General features: G+C 46.5%; 1 protein-coding gene across 1 annotated transcript in view; it reads right to left on the bottom strand.

The window, feature by feature from the left end:
* Positions 1 to 8,879, bottom strand: part of LOC123155668 (putative wall-associated receptor kinase-like 16) — an 11,960-nt gene extending 3,081 nt beyond the window's left edge. Inside the window, exon 1 of the mRNA XM_044573824.1 lies at positions 8,825 to 8,879. The gene's annotated coding sequence lies outside the window, so the exon portion shown is untranslated. The remainder of the gene's footprint in view (positions 1 to 8,824) is intronic.
* Positions 8,880 to 9,124: the final 245 nt, after the last annotated feature.

Raw genomic sequence — 9,124 nt, 5'->3', positions numbered from 1 at the left:
AAATGCCGACTGAATCGATGGATGGCGCCCAGAATCGACCGAGTCGAGCTCATGTTCCTCGCTTCCGATCATCGGTCGCCATGTTTTGCAAGTTTCCCTTCTTTTTGTAAACTTTTTTTTTGTAAATTTCCAGGTGTGTTGTCTCCCTGGTCTAATCTAGAGAGAAGTGATACGTCTCAAACATATCAATAATTTTTGCTTGTTTGCTACTTTTGTACCATTGTAGAATAATTTTGGCACTAATTTATAGTATTATTTTTTACTAACTTATTAATTTAGTTCCCAGAGATAGTTTATGTTTTCTGCTGTTTTTGGACTTTTCGGGAAAATAAATTTTTCGGCGACCAAAAATATCAAATAAAGATACGCCTGTTCGTCCAAAATCCAGAGGGTTCAAGAGAGCACTAAAGGCCGGGGAGGCAACCCCCGTGGGGCGCATGTGCCCCTCACTCGCTGCCAGGGAGCACATGGGCTCCACGGAGATACCCTCCACAACCACTTTCTTTCGCTGGTATTATAATGAACCGAAACCTCGCATCTTATTTATTGAGAATTTTTTTTGCCGCCACACACCTCTCTTCCATGAAGATTCAATCTACATGCATGTTCTAATACTCTGCCAGCAAGGGAATCTATCCCCGAAGCCATCTTCATCAACCTTGCTGCCACCATGACCATGAGTGTGTAATTTTCTTTGGACTACGGGTCCATAGCAGGAGATAGATGACATCTTTTCTTCCTTTTCTCTTCAATATAAATATGTCATGAGCTACCCTACATGATTGAGATCAATCTGATGTAATTCGAGGTATTTTTGTCGTGATGTGATGAATTATCACTTTATGATCACATCTATCCATGATTTCTTTTGAGATTCCTTTGTTTTCTTTGTGGGATGCTTCTTATTCATATACGCTCTTCGCTTTATTTGCCTCTCCATGTTTGATCAATGATCTCCAAGAGGGAGTTGTGTTTGATAGTTGAGTTCAATCTTGCAAGTAATCTATCGTACTGATAGGAAGTGAAAAAGGCTTGTATTGTGTTATTTCCACTAAGGATAAAGGATAGCTGTGTAGTTGTCCTTTGATCGCACGGTGAAGACAATATACTATCATCATTATATCATCTTAATTAATGCAATGCTTTATTTTACTTAATACTTTGAGATGCATGTTAGATAATAGTATTGGGTGGAGCATTAGCTATAGAGGCAGTAAGATTAACGGTCTATAGATACACAGATGTAATGTCTATATGAAATTATACCACGAATAATCATAATTAACCATAAAAACTGCAATTTAATTTATGCAAATGTATAATTTATTCATCACAGATATGCTATCTTGTTTGGAGAGATGCATCTCATGAAACTCTGGATCCCAATCCATTTATCCCCCTTGCATACAACCGGGGTCACTGCCTTTACTATTATTTACAATATGAAGTTTTATCTTTTTTTGTTATTTATCAATTCCTACCATACTATACAATTAATCTTGTAACTAGCAAGACATGAAGACTGAAAACCTTCCTGGATTCATTGGTCACAAGCCAATTTGTTAGTTGTGTGCGGTACTTATCATTAACAAAGGTGCGATAGTTCATAATAGTTCAATAAACATTGGTTCTCAACTGAGAAAAATACTTAGTTGAGCCGCCGCCTCCTGTCCTCCTCCCCAAGAAAAACAAGGGTTTCTCTGCCTCCCGCCGGTGTTGACGCTGGTCCGACTCGTCACCGGTGGCCTTAGGGCCATGGGGGCATGGTGGTACCGGGACCTCGCCGGCGGGAGGGCTTCGTATTTAGATATTTCTTTTTTGTTTTGCTAGGGTTTGTGTCCTGTTCAGAAAGGCGAGACGGCGGTGGCTCTCTGAAGATGGAATATGGTTCTCCCCCTAGCCCCATCCTGGTGGTGCTTCTAGCATCATCTGTGGGCGTGAGGTGTGTCTCCGGCGGATCTGTCTTTGGTAGATATGCTCGGATCTAAAAAAAAAATGAAACTCCATGGGCACTAGCACCCACGGTTTATTGATATAGAAGAAGCATCCCTCATGAGAATTCCAGAAATTCGTCCCCGACGTGGATCGAACTCTGGTCGTTAGGTTTACAATCATGCGCCCCCAACCACTGGGCTATGCCCACGTCCTCATATGCTCGGATCTAGTCGTTGTTCGTCTACATTCGTGTCTTTTCAGGTTGGATCCTTCTGATCTATGCTACTCTTCATCGGCGGCGGTTCCTGTTCTAGTGTGCTGGCCCTATGGGGCCTTAGCACCATGACTTTCCGACTGTCTACTACGAGTTTTGCTCGGCTCCGGCGTGGGAGGGGTGGTGACGACAGCATGCCTTCGGCTCACTTCAGTGCTTGTAGTTGTCGCTAGGCGGTCTACGGGTCTGGATGTAATTTTTTTGTGTCCACTGTACTACCATGATTGAAGATGAATAGATCAGGTTTTCTTGCAAAAAAAGGAAAATACTTATTTACTGGCTAATCATTCCTTCCATATGGGGGTCCCAACAACTTCTGCAGAAGTAGCAAGCAGCCACGTGTGGTGTAAGTTGCTGGTATTATAAATGAAAATGTTGTAATTCTCCTTTGACAAACTGATCGTAGCATATTCGTTTGAGGTATGCTTCGGACGGCACAAAGTTTCAAATCTCGAGCTCAAGCCCCTACATGAACAATAAATTTAAAAAGTAGAAAAAAACAAAAAATCACATTGGTGCAAGGTATCGTAAAAAACAAAATCCATGCTTTGAAAATGTTTCTTTAAAACGCATTTTGGAGCTCCAAATTTGTTTTTTTATCATGACTTCCACCATGATTTCATGATGAAAATCTGCATGCAGTTGAGACATTTCTTAAAGTTTGCCACAAAAAAAGTCCAAAACTTTTTGATTTTTTTCTAATTTAATTTGATTTTACTATTCTCATCAGGAGTATTTGAGCTCGAGATTAGGAGTCCTAGACCCATTTTGCAAAGTTCACAATTTCTGATGTAGATAAAATGTTGAGACTAAAACGTACCTCTTCAGTCAAAAGGGGTAATGTAAAATAGTCTATCCTCATAATCTAATGGAATCTATCTATCTATATGCAATTATTTACTAAAAACAAAATATGGATAAAAATATAGAAATATGCTAGAAATTTCAAACAAAAATTAGAAATATCTGACATTTGATTTGGTTAACCATCGTTCTATCAATAGACCACAACCCTTCGAACTTCGTAACTAGGCGTGAGCAATGTCCACGGTCGACCATCATATACGTGCCTGCCCATGAGTGTCATCTAATAATCCATGGTCTAGCGCCCTGCCCTAGGGCTAAGAAAAAATATATTCTGCGCTCACCCTAGTGCCATGCCACCGATGTCGATGCATTACTCTCGACGCAACTCCTTCGTAGTCCATGTTCCTCGCGCTGCCCCTTACTAGTCCATGGACCATCGCGCTGCCCTAATGTCGTGCCGCTGATCCATTGCTCCGGTCGCTCGGCCGCTGTTCCTTATATTAGGTCTTTGTTGCTGTTGTTGCAGTCTGGTGGATCCCAGGGAAAACACGCGCAAATAGCGAAGCGGTTGTCTGAAGGATTGGAAATAACTTGGTGTGGTGGCAAGCAATCGGCAGTTGGACATGACACGCTTGACTGATTGAGGAACTTCTCGGGTTACGTACATGCAACAGTTGCGTTCTCGTGACGACTTTCCTAATTCTTTCTTAACTTACAACCGAAATCAGCCAAGTTAGATTCCAACTAGATGCTAATGCGTCCTGAAATTTCGGGGCCCGGGCAGAACTGACACAGCCCTTTAGCTTACTATAAATACTCCCTCCGTTCTTTTATATAATGTGTATTTGTTTTCTTATAAAAATCCATAATGTAAGGTGTATTTGTTCTAATTCCTTATGATTTCGATCTTGGCCCTGCAAAAAAAGTAAAGCATCTCTCTCTTGATTGCATATATCTTAGAGAAATAAAAAGGAAACTATCTCTCTCTCTCGATTGTGTGTAGTTCTTTCTTTTATAGCCTAAATGTTTTACTTGCCGCTAATTCACAAATTAGACAAGGGTTTGTCCTAAATTATTTATAATTATATGCATTGGTTATCATGCAGAAAATAATACACCTTATATAAAGGAATGAGGGAATTATTACAGTTTGTCTAATTCTCATCTAGATGTTTTTTAGAGATGTCACATCTAAGCTCCCACAAATATATAAGGCAGCAACAAGAAACAAAAAAAAGACCACAAACAGAGTGGACATCAGTTTATATGTGACATAACTATGTCACATCTAGATATATCCTAGACAGACCCAGATTATTAAGTCAATAAAATATGGTTCAGTTGAGGCGGTTTTTAGGAAAAATTGGTGGAAAATATTCAAAGATGGGTGAGAAAAAAAATCAAAATAGGGAGGGTGCTTAATTAGGGACGTTGGACTAAGGATGAAACCTTGCTTTCTTTGTAATAAGTTAATAAGACATTACAGCTGAAGCGGCTTTTAGGAAAAATTGTTGCACAAAAATCAAAGACGGGAGAGGAAAAGAAAAACAAAACGGGGCTATGAGGTACAAAGGTTGAACAAAGGACATACGTGATATGAAACGCGTGTTACATTCTTTTTAGATAGTATATGTAGAGGTAGATATAGAGTCATAACGAAATATAAGTATATCCAGTATCTTCTTCATATAGAGTGATATGAAACTCCATATAGGCGAGCCAGCGAGGTTTAATAAAATATAAGTATATGTAGAGGTAGATACGACGGCGGCGGCAGAAAGTGGATCGGGAAGGTGGCGGGCCAGTGAGGCAGGAGGCAGGGGACGCGGGGCGAAGTCGCGGCGGTCCCGGCGACTATGGGAGAAGGCATTTAGGCCAGTTGCAGCCGCTGGAGAAGTTTTGATTCGGCGGAGGTAGAAAGCGAATCGGCGGCTGCGGGCGGCGGGGGATGGGAGGGGAAGGGGAGTCGCGGTGGGCCCGACGGCCACCGGAGAAGGTGTTTAGGCCAGCCATAGCCGGCGAAGAAGCTTAAATTCGGCGGCGACCGAAAGTGAATCGGCGGCTGCGGTCGGCGCGCCGGTGAGGCAGGCGGCGGGGGACAAGGAAGGGGGGTGAAGTCGCGGCGGGCTCGGTGACCGTGGGGCTGGGGCGTTGGCGTCGATTTGGTGCCGATTTGGCCAGTGGTAGAGTCGGTCGGCGGCGACCGGTCGCACAGAAGGGGAAGGAAGTGGCAGTTGGGTGGTTGGCGGGCGGACGTGTTTTTACATTTCATGAAGTTGGAGATGTAAATTTACACCGCGAAGTGTTATAGTTTACATCTCCGGGAGGTGGAGCGGTTGGAGCAGTGTTTTTGGGTCTTGGGTAGTTATTTTTGCCTCTACATCTACCATTGGAAATGCTCTACCCATCTCGTTTCAACCCATCGCCCCGTCACCTCTACTCTCTTCTCTCCTGCTTTCAATCATCCTCGCCACCACGCCGTCATGCCCTCTCCACTAGTGTCGCTGCTCGTGTCGTCCCTCAGTCCACCGCGCCGTTGCGCACCTCTCCTTAGGTGCCCGGCCCGACCTCTCGACCAGCAGAGTACTGCTCGGTTCACCAATCTACTTGGAGGATCACTAGGAAGTTACCATCGCATCGCCACCATCGCATGAAAGCACGGCTCTCGGCAAAAGGTGCATCCATGCGGTGGTGTCGCTCTGTTCATGCCACTCCTCACTGGCGCCACTCCGATCCGATCGACCCGAGATGGAGGAGAACGCACACTACTGGAAGGAAGCACGGCCCCCGATGAGGAAGCCAGCCTACCATCTGAAGGAAGCCTGACCACCATCGGAAGGAAACACCATCACTGTTGGAAGGAAGCACGACCACCATCGCACCATCGGCAGGAAGCACAAAACACCATCGAAAGGAAGCATACCACCAAAAGTAGAGATGCCATCAGCCTACCACTGGATCATATGCCTAGATGACCAGACTGGGCACGACTTCTTTTTGTTTTATGGAAGAAAATTGGGATTGCTTCGGATGTGTATTCTAATATCTTTGGAAGCAAAAATCCAATTTGTTAAACCAACAGAACTGTTATAATGGAAAAAGAAATTATGTTGGGAAATAAATATTTGTTTGGTTAGAAGCAAACTCTTTGGTCGATGGAAACAAAATAATTGTTCAATTCCGCCCTTACTACCACACAGGTGACATGCTTCAACTTTTAGTGAAAACTGTTTCCACATATGACAATGTTTGCTTCCTAGTCGTCCTCATCTACTGGTGCATCGGAAGCACATAAAAAATCGAAGCAGGAAGTGAAATCTGCGCTCCCCAGTTCGCTCCCGTGGGCGGCCAGGGAGCGAATCCTGCCGCCGCCGCTCAGTCTCGGCCTTCCGCTCCTCCCCTCGCCGCCGCTGGCAGACGTTGCCGGGCGAAGCCCGCGCAGCTCGGCGGCGGCGGGGTCTTCCTCACCTCCGGCTCAGGCGGGGGCGGCGCGGACCGTCCGCTCCGGCGGGAGCTCGAGGCGGAGCTCGCGCGGATCTGGCGGGGGTGGCCGTGGTCGGGCGGCGGCGCGGCGTGGGCACGCAAGGCGCGGCGTGGGCGCGCAAGGCGCGGCGTGCGGCGGGGTTCTCCTCGTCTGGCGGCAGGCGCTCGAGGTGGGGGAGGCTCGATCCCCTTTCTCCTGCGCATCTCGGCGGCTCCAGGCGGGACGGTGGCCTTGGCAGCGGCGCCGGTAGGTCTTCGGAGCTCGTCCCCGTGGCTCTTCTCCGGCTTGCCGATCTATAGCAGCGTCTCTCGCGGGTGGCAGCCGCGGTTTGCTTCGTCGGCGGGCTCCGGTTTCGGCCGGACGCCCATCTTCGGTGCGTCGGGGTGGGCGCGGCCCTCCCCTTCCTGCTACGAGGGGCTCGTCTTCGCAATGGCTGGCAGCGTGCCGGCCTTTGGAGGTCTCTGTGCTGTTGCAGCGGCGGTGGAATGCCAGATCTGGTCGTTTTCTGCCGGATCGGGCTCGGCGGCGTCTTGGCCGTCGGCGAGGTATGTGGTGGCTTCTACTTGGTCATGGCGCGATGACTTCATGGGAGGTGTGCAGGTCAGCGGTGCGGTGCTTCGCGTGTGGGTGTGGTGTTGGGAGGTGCTTGGGGCGAAAGCTTGCCGGATCTTGCCGGTCGGCGACGTCGGCGTCCGCGGACATCGTGTCACCTCCTTGGAGGCGCCGCCGTGGAGTCCACCCCCTGCACACCCTCGGTTCCAGCTTTTCGGGTGAAAGCATAAGGCCATGTCAGGTCGGACGACTGCGTCGACATCGTCGCTTCCTTCTTTGGGGTGTCGTCTTGAAGAGCTTTGGATCCCGTTTGCGCACTCCATGGGCTGGACGCTCGCGGCATTGCGGTCGGCAGGTGTGCGTCCGGCAATGGTGACGTGGCGCAACTTCTTGTATGGCAACGATGGTGGCTTCAGGCAGAGTTGGGCTGCTGCTGGGCTTTGGTAGTCGGTCTCATCCGGCGTGTTCGAGGGGCTGCCGAGCCTCACTTGTCTTCCTGAAGTCGGAGCTGCAGAAGAGGTGCTTCCGCGGTGACGATGACACGAGACGGATGGTCGGTTCCGGCGCTGGCTCGGCGCAGGTCCAGCGCTTTCCCCCTGCAATGCTCATCGCCAGAGTCGGAGCTGCCTGGTCTTCGGCGCGTGCGGTGGACTGTTTGGCGCTGTCCGGCGCAAGCCTCGACGCTCGTTTATGGTGAGAGCTTCATTGGTGGTCGTTGATGGTGGAGTCGGAGTCGCCCTGGCGGAGGTGTGATGACGATGACACCAGATTGCTACCTCGACGCTTTTCTCCTCGACGGCGTGTGTGCGTTTTTTTTGGGTTGCCAGGTCGTCCGGGATGTCCTATATGGGCATGTTGTAACGGTTTTTGCCCGGTTTTCCGTTAATTAACCGGACAATTCTCTTCTTCTTTATTAATGAGATGAGGCAAAACTTTTGCCTCCGTTTCAAAAAAAAAAAAAATCGAAGCATTCGTGAAGGAAGCAGCGATAGCTGGGATGAAACTATCTGACGTGATTTACGGGATTAGTTGCCAGAAAATAAACCGCAATTGATTCAAAATCTCTGCATGCAAACTACTCCTACAGAGGGAGTAGTAGTTAATTCTAAATCTCTGCATGCAAGCTAACTGCCGACCGATCCGACGCTACTGAATAATCAATCAAACGCTGGGGGACTAGTGATGGAAAGCTAGGGATCAGTGCAAGCCATTGCACACAAGACCAGACCAGTACTTTTGCTATTTGGTAAGTTTATTACTCAACTACTAAGAAATGGTTTTCTTTGCCCAAAAAATCAAATTGTTTTCTTTGTAATAAAATATTATGTCTTCAAAACTGTCCATGTTAGTATAAAGCAAACTATAAACGTATATTGTTAGATTGTCATTTTTTAAATATTTAATGTAAAATTTTATTCTATCATTCCATATTCAGACAGGATTAAAATGCCGAACAAATGATAGTTTGGACGTTAATAAGCCCAAAAATAGTTTGACGGAAATAAGAACAAGTCAAAAAATTAGAGCAGGGTGAACTATTTCTGCCTGATTATTTCTTTGACAAATTTTACTCTTTACCTGGACACTGGCAATGATGAGTTAATCATTCATTATAGATACTGAATCATCAGCTACTGTTTCTGTTTAACCATAATCTATTAATCCATTCCCCTCGCAAAAGAGAAGTCATTACTCCCTTCACTTCAAGAAAATGCGTGATAAGATCGTTGTCAAACTTCAAGGACATACTGTAGAGGAATAAGAAACTGTACCTCCGCTGTCGTAACCTGTGGAATCCTGTAGTAGTGACCCCAATGGTGATTCTGTCAAACCTGCGACATTATTTTCGGGACCATCACTTATCCTTTTTATCCGAGTCATCTCGGTGTGCGAGAAATAATATAGTATGAAGAAAAGATGTAACCATGCTTAGCGAGGAATCAATGATTCTGCAAAGACCGATGCACAAATTGACTATGTAGAATTTTTCAGCAGTTTTTTAACCTACTCTTGAAACATTGTATAGTGGCTAGAATCAATTCACTCAACATAAAAAGAAGTAAAGAGGTGTC

Source organism: Triticum aestivum, chromosome 7B (genome assembly GCF_018294505.1).
Source record: "Triticum aestivum cultivar Chinese Spring chromosome 7B, IWGSC CS RefSeq v2.1, whole genome shotgun sequence".
In the NCBI taxonomy this organism is placed as follows: Eukaryota; Viridiplantae; Streptophyta; class Magnoliopsida; order Poales; family Poaceae; genus Triticum; species Triticum aestivum.
Note: the sequence above shows the minus strand (reverse complement) of the source record. Positions and strands in the feature narration are given on the sequence as shown.